Genomic DNA, 13,870 nt, shown 5'->3' with positions numbered 1-13,870 from the left:
GAGCAAGAAGGTATAGATTTGAGTCATTAGGGTCTAATAAACTGGACTGTATGGATGTTTCTAAAGGAGGGATCAGAGTAAATCAAAGCACATTTTAAGCCGACGTCTAATTTTATGCCATATGTAAAGGGAATTTTAGAGCCGATAACAATTTAATCTACATCCATAGTGGGTGCTAATCTGTTAAGCTTGAACTGAGGTAGCGTGATTCACAAATTCTTCCAGTGAAATCGGCGTCCTTCGGCGTGAGCGTCTGGATTTCTTATGTTTTTCATTATGTGGTGTGATTTTTCATTTTTCTGCGTTTGTCGTTACGTAAGGTCGCCCTTTTGAGGCTGTGCAGCTTTCATCAATGCGTGTGCACTTCTTTGGATAAGCTCCGTTACTGCGTGAACATTCACCTCTTTGTATGTCATCCAGCTGAGGCTCTTAAACGCATAAGTAACGCAGCCACGCAGCTTCATTTCATGCGTATGTACACAATTCTCTCCCTGCCTTCCACGCGCAGGCAGTCTTTCTCTCTTCTCTCGGCTGTCTTTTTTTTTTTTTTCTTCTGTTGTGCATCTAGGCACGCATGCATACGCATTTACTCTATGGATGGCACACACACACACACACACTCGCATACACTCAGCTTGCCAAGCTTGGGAGCATCAAGGCCTAATCTAGGTCACAGCATAAGCCCAGAGGTATCCTGGTCTGCACACACACACACACACACACACACACACTCAGAGCCACGCACGTTTTTAAATTTGCAAGCAAAATCACGTCTGGCATATAAAATCCATTTTGACTCAACTAATTTTCCCTCTGCTAGAACTGAAAACATTTTCATTTTGACACACCCCACTTCTCAGGAAAAACAAGGACTATAAATAAAACCAGTGATTTTCATATTTAAAAAAATAAATAAATAAAAAGCCCCCCCCTCTTCATCTCCATCTCCTCCTCCCTCCCTTATAAAGTCATCGGTTCTGTGACTCAGTCTAATGGCTCTTGTGATAGTCACACGACTGTCATTTCCTTGATTAAGTGCACTTCCTACTGCTCATCACCGAATCCATTAAAGAGACACTTTGCCACTGATGCCTGCACACAATCTTATTTTTTTTGTGTGTAATCTGCCTGAAATAATATCTTCCTGCATGCCGCTGCTGCAGTCTATGTGCATCCTTGCTGCAGAAGCACCATAGGATGCCTTTGATATGACTTAGCCTGACAGCATATCATCCGAGACGCGGTCGTGTGTCACAGCACAGAAATAGAGGAGCTTATTTCTTTATATCAGTCTCCAGCCTTCTATAAATATTCCAAAGCTCTCTGTTCTCTCTCTCTCCCTCTCTTTCTGTTTCTTTCTTGCTGCCCTCTGTTCTCCCTCCTCCCTCTCCCTTCCTCCCTCCTTTCACTGTTTCTCCATTTTTTTTTTCCTTCCTCCACACGCTCTGCCTCCCACATCTTCCTTTTCCCCCTCTGCTCCAGCCGCACAATGTGGAGAAATGTGTCTCTTGTCTGTCTAGAAAGAAGCAGTAGTCTTAAGGAGGAACAAAAACGCTCTTGTGCTGCATATTATTTCTGAACCAGCAGGGTTTGTTTTTTTTTATCCTCTGTGATTCCTGCAGGGCTCTTCAGTAACTGATTTTATCACATCAACATTTAGAATTTGCTTCACCCTTCCCTTATTTATTTCCCCCTTAAAACACAGATTCCCACCAATCAAGGACAGTGTGATGGTTAATCACAGCCAATAATCTCATCCGTGACTGCACATGTGTTTGATTCCAAAACAGGAACATTTACAAGAGAGAGAGAGAGGGAGGAAAAAAAGAGGCCAGGCAGATTTTTATCTTTCAACAACTGCCAGTCAGACGCTGCTGCGCACAGTGCCATCCTCCCTAACCTATCAGTGGGAGAAGTAAGCGTGCCACCTATGAAGTCAGCAGTCCCCCACCCCCACCCTGAACACATGTTCAACATCCTCTGGGCACAGGCTGAGCACAGCACTGAGACACAGCTGAGAATCAGAGAGAGAGAGAGAGGGGGAGAGAGAGAGAGAGAGAGAGCAGTGAAGTGGAAATATGGGTGAGCACCAGAACACGACAGAAATAGAGCGATAAAGCAGTGAATTAGGCAGAGGCAGGCAGAGGAGGAGGACAAACGCTTCACTGAGGCGGTGATGCTCGGTGCAGACGAGGTTATTTTGTCGTAGCACAAAAGCTGTTGTCGTGTGTGGATGTGAGAACCTCATGGATTTGCTCCCCGCCGAGTCTCAGTGGAATTCGCCGCAGACGAAGGATGCTGTTGTTGGATGCTAGGATCCATGTGGGCCTGTGACGCGCGGCTACCTTCTTCCTCAGGATGGCTCCGGTGGCTCTGACCCAGATTGTGGAGTCGTGGCTCTTCGCCGTGCGCTGCTGCTGCTGCTGCTGCTGCTCCTCCCCGGGTGGTCTGTTCCTGTGATGCGGACGAGGCATGCTCTTGAGGCCGGCGGACACCGCTCAGCCCGCTGCCTCTGCTGACATCTGTCTCCGTGGTTACGCACAGCGCCTGGCACGGTAAGGATGCGCCGCTCACATGTCCAGCTGATGGCCTTTGTATGTGTGCGTAAATACACTGCAGATCACTACAAGATCCACTCTCTAGTCCTCACACTTGCTCCTTCAAACATATTTCCTTTTCCGTGGGTTTAAACAGGCCCATAGTATGGTGCCATATTGTATGCATGCGCCACGCAGAATAGCTGCATGTATAATGTATGTCCTGGGAGATATCATTCTGAGCAACAAGTAAATGTGCTTCCCCCCAAAGTACCAGGGAAAGTAGGCTAGGATGGCACAGGCAGAGACGACCTGGATAAATAATTTAAAGTCCTTTTGGGTTCTGAAAGCATTTGGCTTCATTCTGCTCACAGGGACGGATGGACATGGGGCAAAGCTTATTTGTTCTTCTTCTTACTGGGAGAGATAAAATGATTTTATTCAGCTGGATTTCAAACTCATGAAGTCAAATTAAACCCACGCAGGCAGCCTCTCTCCTTCTTCAGGTCAGCACAGTTCAGTTTAATCTCATTTCGTGCAGCATCCTTGTTGTTGAGCTGGGAGGAGACATGACAGATCAGCAAATCCCTCTAGCCCAAACTAAAACAAAGCAGTTCCTGTCATTTGATCAGAGGTCAGACACTTTGGTCAGAGGTCAGAAAAGAGGCCAGCAAAGAGAAATCATACACTTGTGTAATGATGGTGAGAGTAAGACGCTGGCTTTAGTTGTTGTGGTTCCATATTACACTTGTTTTGTTTTTTTCTTTGCTGCTGCTTCTTCTTCTTCTTCTTTTTTTTTTTTACCTTGGGATGCTGCTAATTAGTCTGGACCTCTGAGAAGTGTTTTTAATTCCAGTGGATTTATTTATCTCAGTGGGTTGTAAAGCTGCTGAAAGTAAGCTGGCTTTATATGTATTACTCATAACCTCATCAGTATTTTACTGCCTGTCTGGCTTACGCTGATACGTTTACAGATATGTTAGTGAGTACATGATACCAGAAATTCTGTAGTTAGTACCAACACCACTAAAATTTGACAAAAAAGGAATGTCAGTCAAATTCATGTATTTCAATATGAAAAAAAAAACAACTGCTGATGCACACTCTTGAGTAGTAGTCCCCGGATGTAGATTCTGTGTAAGCCTGCCACACAATTCATACAGCTTTCTACTCACCTTCTGCTATCTACATGTTACTATTTTCACAATTCCTTTTGGTACGGGAAACAACAACAACTTCCAGCCAAGCACATCCATCCTACGTGCTAAAAAAGGTTACGCTTTGCTGAGGATTGTGCAGTAAAGCAGTAAATCTCCATCTTAATGGCAGTGCTTGTCGTCCTGTGTGCACATTTTCCACCAAAACAATTCTATTCGCCACTGTTTTGCAGGAAAACTGTTGCTACATCCTTCACTTAACTTCTCTCAATATGACTGTGATTGGTTTACAGAAGGGGCTGCGCAGTTGGTAGCACTGTTGCCTCGCAGCAAGGAGGTTGCCGGTTCGCGTCCCGGTGGGGGCACCGGAATCTTTCTGCGTGGAGTCTCCATGTTCTTCCCGTGCAGCGTGGGTTCTCTCCGGGTTCTCCGGCTTCCTCTCACACAGTCCAAAAACATGTTGAGGTTAATTGGTGATTCTAAATTGTCTGTAGGTGTGAATGTGAGTGTGCTTGGTTGTCTGTCTCTAAGTGTGGCCCTGTGATAGACTGGTGACCTGTCCAGGGTGTCCCCTGCCTTCACCCTAAGTCGGCTGGGATAGGCTCCAGCCCCCCCGTGACCCTAGTGAGGATAAAGCGGTGTATAGATAATGGATGGATAGATAATGGATGGATGGTTTACAAAAATGTGAGCGTTTCCCACCTATCACACAATAATGATCAGGTACAGTCAGACCGTTCTGCAGCACCAAATGCACTATGTAAGACAAAGCGTGTATTACCATACACATGCACACACAATGTTTTGTTTTGACAGTAATGACAGTAACATACTAACTAGCTTTTATGAGCAGCTCATAGCATGTAAGTTATGCTTACGTTAGCCTAATCAAGGTAAAGTATCTTGAATTCTGTGTTCAGACCTGCATGTGTAGATAAGTTTGATGTGTTTTGCTCCAAATGTTCTGTGACACCATTTGCATTCTGGTTCTTGGTTGTCTATAATTTGTCTCTGATCATCCAACTCAAACATTAAATATCCTTTTTAGGCGCCGAATAATCAATAATTTGACAATAGCAATTGCAGTGTTGACCCTACAGAGAATTACTGTTTTCTCTCGTCATTTTTGCCCACAGCAGGCAGCTGTATTTAGAGAAAAACCTCTAAAAACCTACTATAGGCTACTATTTCTGCATCGAGCACCAAACAGACGCAGTTATTGACTTGATGGTGAACATAGTGGATCGTTTACCAGCTGGTAGTGACCAAAGAAGCTAAAACACATCCGTGGCCAGGCAAAATTGCATTGTAACTGATAGGCATCTATAAAAGCCCTCGCCAGCCTTACCAACTGCTGAGATCAAGTCAGTTTTGTGTTCACCACTAGGCTAGCCTGAGCTACATCTGCACTAATATGTAATTTAAAAAATGCATAACTTCTGCTACATTTATGCCCTGCGTCTGCGCTGCTTTTGAGTTTTAGGATCCGTAAAACAAAGACGTTTGGAAAAGCTGCCGACCTCGTTTTAGTTTGAAAACTCCAGGGATGTGTTTTAGTCTGAACAGGCAGAGATAGAGACTTTGGAAACTATAAAGCAAACACCCACATTTGCATTCTGATTAAATTAATTGTCACTACGTATCATTCCCTGAGGCCTCACTCCGTTATCACATGACCTTCCTCCAGAAGAAAACAAAAACATCAGTGGTTAATTTAACAGGGAGAATAAATTACAGGCATTGCTGATCTTGTTGTTTCAGCCAGCAGCTGTTGTGCAGTTGAAGGAATTTCTGGTCTTACTTTCCACCATTGCTGTTCTTCCTCTGTAGTGATTTGTACAACTTAACAATCAACCCTTCACTTCATGTTTACACCTGCAAGTCCAGTGAATGCTCATGTTACATGCACCTTGGTATGCACAGAGAACATTTCTGAAACTGTGTTGAAACGCTTGTCTGGATGGGGATGCTTTGGGTTTCAAAATGCTGTTTTGAAACAAAAACATATGAGTAGAGGTGTATCCTCAGATAATCCAAGCTCACATCTACTGAACATGCCATATACATATATGTGCAGGTGGAGTCACTGCACACTGTGATGCAAAAGTCTAAAACTAAATACTTCCACCAAATATCTCACCAGATCATGGTTGGCTTCTTAAAGATGGGACCTACTGAACAAAGCCGCAGATGTTCAAATCTTTTGTCTTACTGAAGTGCACCAAGTGCCAAAAATTTAAAACTAACTGGGTCACATTTGTTTGCTTTGTGTGTCTAAACAGCCCTTTCGTAACTTGTCATGCCAATTACAGCATCTGCAGATCTGATCCACACACAACAAAATAAACTGTAGCTGTAAAAAATCTGTAGTTAATCCTTTTGATTGGGCCTGACTCAGCATCACAATACTGTCATGCTCTGCAGGTTGTTTGATTGGCTAGAGTATGTCCAGGTAGATTGTGGTAACAGCAGTTTTGGTCACCACTGTAACACACAGACCAGCTGAGGTGCTGGAGCTTCGTAGCTCATCAGGAAACTCCAGCAGAAAGACTTACAACAGGAGCTGCTGAAGAGAGAGCTGAGGCAAATATGACCGCTAAAGGATGATAAACAACTAGGCCCTGTCCCTCTTGGCAAAAAATTACCACACAGACTGAGCTGTCACACCGATGCAATTACTCCACTGATTTGACAGTCAGTTTGAAAATTAAGGGTTTGTTCATTTTCATAACGTAGCGTACGACTCCATCCGCCCTCACTTATCTCCTCGACGCGCTGCGGTACATTGGAGTCAAGTGCCTAATTCAAGGGGAAGAAACATCTGAAAAGTATTATTGTGGCAACACGGCTGACCTGACCTCGATGCAGAAAAAGCCTTTAAACAGGAGTGGATGTGCATTAGCTCAGGGCAAGGGGATAACCATTGTCTGTTGCTGCATCTATTCCACGTTTGGCGCATTGAGGCAGATAGTCTAATGCATTCGATTGGGAGGCTGGATGAGGGCATTGTGCAGCAGCATAAAAGGGGTCAGTGGTAGCCTAAAGGTTAAAGAAAGGGTTTGACGGGAAAGGCTATCACTGGAAGAAAGCATGGTGAGAAGTGGATGATGCTCTCTGTAGAGTCCTTACCTGCAGTGTTCTGAAATCATCATAACGAAATTATTCTCTATGATATCAAAGGGGTCACTTGTGGACTTATCAGTGATGCTATACTATGTACGTTTGCGGTACAAGTGCAGCGAGAACTAGCTCATAAACATACAGACGGACAGCAGATAAAAGGAAAACCCAACATAGAGCATCTTAGTACGGTATCGTGCCACCAAAACAGCTTCAGTGTGTCTTGGTATTGGTCCTCTAACTCTCTGGATCTCTGCTGGAGGGATGAACACCATTCTTTCAATAGATGTTTGGTGTTTTGATGATGGTGGTGGAGAACACTGTGCTAAGATCTGGGCTGAGATCTGGCGACTGCGAAGGCCGTAGCATATGAGTCATATCGTTTTCATCGAACCACTCAGTGGGCTCCTCCCTTTCCCTATGGATGGGGTCGTGGTCATTTAGGAAGAGACCGCTTCCATCAGAATGGAAATGTTTCATCATAGGACAAAGGTGACCACTCAGGACTACTTTGTATTGATTTGCAGTGACTCTTACAGCAAAATGCCTCCCACTGCATAACAGAGCCACTGGATACTGTCACTGTAGGGGTCAAGAGTTTAGGTTTTCCTCTAATATATCACCAGTGTACAGTTGAGTATCTATTAAACACTCTGTAACAGGGGATGTGTGTTGGCTGCTTGTCAATTTGCTGTAAAGTGTTGCTGCGTCCGAGTGGTAAAATTGATTCAGACATCCTAAAATCATAATGCAGTTAAGTAATTGTACAGTTGTTTGTATGTTTTGACGTGATAAAAACACTAAAACAGCTGGTAGCGAAGGGTTGTGTCGCTGTTTGTCAGGTCACCACTATGTAGTTGGTAACACACATTTCACTTTGTGTGCCATTTCATTGTAGTTTGAACATGCTAAAAGATATTAGTCATAAGCAGCCGTCTTTTCTGTTATTCCTGTTCAACCTCCGTATCAGTCAGTGTGTCTGTCTTTTTCACGGGAGGCAGTTTGTCAGAAAAACCACAGGCGAGAACAGTGATGATGATAATAATCTTCCATTTGCCTGCATCAGTTTTAGGGTTCTGGTGTTGCTCACTGTCAACACTGACACAACTTACAAGAAAACTTGTATGAAAGTAATGTTAATAGTCGGGAACACATGTGATTTTTGTGCTATGGCTGCTTGTTTGGCCATTTAGGATTAGAGGAACTATAAAAACAAACTTATAAGCACAAGTCTGACCAACCAATTCTTCTTTTTCATCTTCAAGAAAAGACAAAATATGTAATTTTTCATACCCCTTTCAACAGTACATTAAAGATCAACTGGATGACAGGGTTTAGCTGTGCTTCCAATACTGTTAACACTAAAGCCTGAACCATGAAATAATTGCCAGAGAATTCAAATTATTTGAAACTGGAATGTTTATTGAACCTTCTGATAGAAATAGAAAAAAAAAAATCAATTTGCATGAGTCATCCAGCATTTCTGGTGCATGAATTGTGACCGATGGTGGATTGTCTAATTGTGTACATCAGGTTTTTCATGAAAAAATATAACACTGATGATATAAAGGTCTCAGAAACTCATGTATCAAATATGATACACTTGGCTTTACAGGGTTAAAAATCATCGTTGGAATTTTAGTGATAATCTGAATTACATATTTTAGTTTTTCCGTCCCATAAATATGGCTTATAAATGCCCAAAGATGCCTCAGATGTAACTCTACAGTTTTGCCCCCATTAGTATTGCGCAATCTATGAATATGCAGATTAGTCTCTGCTTCTATCTGAACACAACAGCTCACCTACGACTGCTCGAGCACTACTCTGTACTGCACAATAGCGAGTTGTAGTACTTTAATAATTCAGGTGTACGCGTTTGAACCGGAAACCAACTCAGATACGGAAAGTCCCTCCATGCAGCAGGACTGATGAGATTGGTTCTTTAAGTTTGGTACATCTGATGTCATGGCTGTCTGAATGTGTGTTTTTGAGACTGTCATTGTTAAACTGCAGTTTCAAGGTTGACATGGTCGGCCATAGCAGTGGCTGCTTACGTCGCTCATGATGTGCCTAAAGCATGTAGAAACACTATAAGGACATGTAAACAAGGCAACCTGCTTCCTTTGTTGCTTCTTCCATAGTTGCTAGAGAGCTTTCTTGCCTCTACATAAACATCCTGTATGGTTTTTGGGGATGTTTGTTGTCTCATTTTTTATAATTTGCTCAAATTCAAATTTTTAAAAATGTTCTTGTTGATCAGGTCATGTTCAAAATGCTGTCTTCAGTGATTTTTCAAAACAGAGACGAACCAGAGACCACAAAACATTTGCTACTGATAAATTAAATCTTAAAACTATTAACTGTATGAGCCTTCTCTATCATGTACAGCACTAGATATAATTATACTGTTCAGCAGAGTGACACTGAGAAAAATATTTGCCGAGCTGAATCATTCTCTGAATAAACAAAAGTTAAAATAAAAAAGAATTCGGAATAAATAGCTCTTCATCAAAGGTTGCGGTTGATTGTTTGCTGCAGCATCAGATTAGAGACCGAGGACGACAGAATGGTAACGGCATTACAGCGAGTTGGAACCTTTGCAACATCAAGGACGCATAAAAAAATAGCTTTGTGCTAAAAATATCCAAACCAAGGACTATTTATGGACTGAGAAGAGAGAGAGGGATGCATAAAATTTCCATGTTCACCCTCTCAAATGCTAGATGGGTTCATGACAGTGAATTAGTCTATCGCTAAGATATTTTAGTTTTTCCGGACATTACAGTATTTCAGTGACATGCAGGTTAAGTGTATTATATTAAGGATTGCAGTTAGTGTCTTTATTGTAATATAGTGCTATTGGTTTATTGAAATTTTATTTGAGTTTGCAAATCTGTATTTTTAGATTTTAGATGAGATGAAAGATGCTTCACCATGTGGCTACACCAGATTTTATCATATATGTGTCCAGTTTTTATGCACATCCTTAGTTACTGACCCCGTATTGAACCTGTGATGACATTATGGGTTGAGGGATTGTTCAGCCCACTGCTACAGTCCAGACTTAAATATCTCAACTATCAGATGGATGACCAGAAAATGTTATACTGACATAAATGGTTTATTTATGTTTTTAACCTTTAATCCACCAAGGAGTCCCTTGAGATTAGACTCTCCTTTATTTTTTTGAGGGAGACGTAGCCAAGAAGGCACATCTGTGATGGTGGTGGTCCTCGGGGGATAGAGTCTTCTGACCTTGGAAATTCCCTTTTTTTCTTTTAGTCACCCGGAGGTTTGTTAGCAAAAAACAACAACATCAGAAAAAGTCATGGAATTGATTGGTACAGAGACATTGTGGATAAATTCTAATATGTTTGGTGGTCCTTTAACAAAATGTTTACTTGTTCAGTGAAATATTTCAAGATCAACTTCAAAGAAAAGCATCAGATTTTGCATGCAATACAATACAGTTTCACTCACTCCATTTGGTCCAATAACTCTGGATTAACTGCTACTGTAGAGTTACAAGTTGTGTCATATGGTGACTCAACTGAACCTTTCACAGTATCAGTTTTTCCCTACACAGTTATTGTGTCCAAAAGAATTGATGATAATATTAGTTATTAGTCAAATTCATATTTGACCTTGTGGATTGTGTGTTTTGTTCCTTTTTGTGAAATAAATTCCGTTATTTCCCTCCACTTCCATACCCTCAAAACCTGAGTGTATGGAAGTGAAGGGAGAGTCTGCACCCATTACAGTTAATGGTTAGTGAAAAGGCAACCAGCTTAACCGATAAACAAAAGATCCACGAGGCCAAACATCTGCCAACAGAGTGCATGATAGTGGTGGTCGAGTGATTTATCATATTATCACGTGTGTTAATAACATGATATCAGTACTTTATTTTCCTGTATATTGCTACACCCCCACTGTCAATCGTTTTCCCTATAAGCCACCTTACTGGTCAGCCCTTTGTTCTGTCAGTCAGAAGGTACTGATAGATGGATGGCAGGGTGAGGAGGACTTGGCTGTGGATGAAAGTTGAATCCAGGCAGTGTCGTTTATTTGGTGTAAATATCAAATATGGTAGCGTTTACACTGAGAGTCACACTGATGACATTTCAAACCTTACTTAACTGAAAGAATGTAAGAGTTATGAACAAAATTCAAGTATGGAAAATAAGATGATTTATTCTGCAGAATAATAGAAAAAAAGTAGAATATATCGAGCACATGTACTTTAGTTGCATTCCACCACTGACCACGTTGGCGAAATGACTGAAACTTGATGAGGCAAGACATTGTTAGCTAAATAACATTTACCAGGAAGTCCTTTTTTAAATGTATATTTTTATTATTATTATTATTATTGTTAGGGCTGCTCAGTGGCTCTGGAGTTTGCACCATCGTCTCACAGCTAGAAGATCCCTGGTTTGCGTCCCAGGCTGGGATCTCCCCGTGCAGCATGGGTTCTCTCCGGGTTCTCCGGCTTCCTCCCACAGTCCAAAGACATGCTGAGGTTAATTGATGATTATAAATTGTCCGTAGGTGTCCCCTGTCTTTGCCCTGAGTCAGCTGGGATAGACTCCTGCCCCCCTACAACCCTAGTGAAGATTAAACGGTGTATAGATAATGGATGGATGGATTATTATTAGTATTATTTATCTTATGTTGTCAAAACTGACATCCAAACCAATGAAATCACAGTTCAACTCAAATTTGACAGTTGAACCAATCAAATCAGTGAAATTAAATGTTCCACGTTTAAGTCTGCGAGGTTTTGCAGAACTCAGCTACGGATACGGAACTCATTTTGTTTTTTGTAAATAAATGTAAACTGGTTTGACTGTGCTTAAGCAACATACATGTCATTTTTTTACTTCAAACACAGGCCTACTTGAGATAAGCTATCTAGTTATTAGATCAAGCTCGCTGGTGAGTTCAAGTTAAACTGTTGCTAGCCGACGTGAAAATCAGAACAACTCAAACGACAACATGGCTACATAATGCAGGCTAGTTTGATCATTTCTTAGCTATAACATGATCAATGTGTGTGACTCTTTTAATAATGTAGTATGTAAATTAATCGCTTTTATCCATCCATCCACTATCCATACACCGCTGAATCCTCACTAGGGTCACGGGGGGCTGGAGTCTATCCCAGCTGACTTAGGGGGACACCCTGGACAGGTCACCAGTCTATCACAGGGCTACACTTAGAGACAGACAACCAAGCACACTCACATTCACACCTACGGACCATTTAGAATCACCAATTAACCTCAACATGTTTTTGGACTGTGTGGGAGGAAGCTGGAGAACCCAGAGAGAACCCACGCTGCATGGGGAGAACATGCAAACTTCACACAGAAAGATAAGGAACCGGTGACCTTCTTGCAACGAGGCATCAGTGCTACCAGCTGCACCACCTTGCAGCCTTCGCTTTTTTATGCAGTTACTAAAAAGACTTGTCCATGCATAATAATTAATTCATATTAACATGTCTCCACCCCTAACACCATTCCTGTGATAAATGCCGCGTCGCAGGAGAGTGCAATTATAGAAAAGTGCTGCTGTCATCAGTTGCCACATCCGAAGGTTGTCAGACCTCGTTATATGTACAGTCTGTGAAAATATATCAATCATAACCCTCCTCTTTAAGGTGTATTCGTTGTTCTTGATTAATTGAGATGTAGAAACAACCCTGAAACCAGCCAACGAGTGTTTGTTGCTGAACTATCTCCACTACTGTCAGATGAACTGCTGTGAAATTTTTGTTTATGACCAAATATCTGCATTCCCAGCAGCATGTGTGCATTAAGAAGCACAACAATTCAAGAAAGACTTATTCTTTAAGAGGATTTCACATTTACTGTGCAAGTGTTTTCAGGTTTGCATTCATCAAGAGCTACGTTCTTATAAGTGGGACTAAAACATAGTGTACAGCTGTTGTTAAACTGTAGTAGGTTATAGGAATATAAATGGTAGCAGCACACAGGGATGTGCATTCAGTAGCACAGAATGATAGAAACTGAAGAAAGAGTTCATGTCTTTAGAACAAGCTCTTGGTTCTCTGATAGGATAAAAACTATACATAACACACATATGTAGTTCACAAAGTGGGTTATTCTCTTGGCGCATGCTGTGTGAAACGTCTGTGTTAGTAGCCTGCACTCGATGTCTGAAAGTGTAGAAGTACCCACAGTTTGTTTGAAAATTTCCTGCGCCACTCGTTTCTTTGTGTGAGCCGCACGGTACAGTCACAAGACCGGCTCGCCGCTGTATCAGCAGGATGTGATTTGAGGGAAAAGTATGTGTTCATTAAATACCCAGGGGGCAAAATCTCAGCGAAGCCCTGTCCTAATTCACTCCAACATCAATGCCAGAGGCTGAACTGCTGCCTTGATTATACCAATTTACCCTCCCACCCACCCAAAAGGAAGACATGTAATTACACTATTTACACAGGAGAGCTTTCCTCTCCGAGCGGCCCCCAAGTAAACACACACCGGCTTTGTTTTTCTTCTGCACACTCATTGAGACTGAAAGGTATGATAAGTAGAATAATAAAGTAAAGTAATAGTACAATAAATGTCAAACTGTCCGGTGACACTGATGCTGAGAAACATTAACAGCTTTGATAGTACATGAGAATGTGTAAAAGCTGTAATAAAGGCTTCCATGTGGACTGAATAGTGTCATCTAGTTGGAGCGTCGTCAGTCACACTGGTTTATTTACAGAGTCTGATTGTTCAGATTACACTAATATGTGTCTAATATAGTGTAGGTGACTCAGATGAAATTGTTTAGACTGTAGACATCAAGTTCCTTTACAGTTTAAATATTGCTGTTTAACGCTGGTAACTTTTATTAATTATAAGTCTGGGGTGATCTCAACTCTGAATGACCCCACAAAAGCTTACATGCCTCGGACGGCCCACCAGCGAGCAAGGACGTCTTTCAGATGAGAGTGAAACATTTTTAACGAACTCAAGGAAGTCCAAGTGCCTTTATTTTAGTATAATTGTCTGTCCCTCAGAGAATAATATG

The 13,870-nt window shown here is 41.8% G+C and overlaps 1 protein-coding gene across 2 annotated transcripts in view; it reads left to right on the top strand.

Moving 5' to 3' along the window:
- Positions 1 to 2,050: 2,050 nt before the first annotated feature.
- The window catches only part of LOC103370984 (nck-associated protein 5-like), a 78,422-nt gene continuing 66,602 nt past the window's right edge, over positions 2,051 to 13,870 (top strand). For both annotated transcript variants that reach the window (XM_008300187.1, XM_008300186.1), the window contains exon 1: positions 2,051 to 2,555. The gene's annotated coding sequence lies outside the window, so the exon portion shown is untranslated. The remainder of the gene's footprint in view (positions 2,556 to 13,870) is intronic.

This window comes from Stegastes partitus, unplaced genomic scaffold, assembly GCF_000690725.1.
Source record: "Stegastes partitus isolate 25-593 unplaced genomic scaffold, Stegastes_partitus-1.0.2 Scaffold1508, whole genome shotgun sequence".
Lineage (NCBI taxonomy): Eukaryota > Metazoa > Chordata > Actinopteri > Pomacentridae > Stegastes > Stegastes partitus.
The sequence above is the reverse complement of the archived record's forward strand: the minus strand, read 5'-3'. Positions and strand labels throughout refer to the sequence as shown.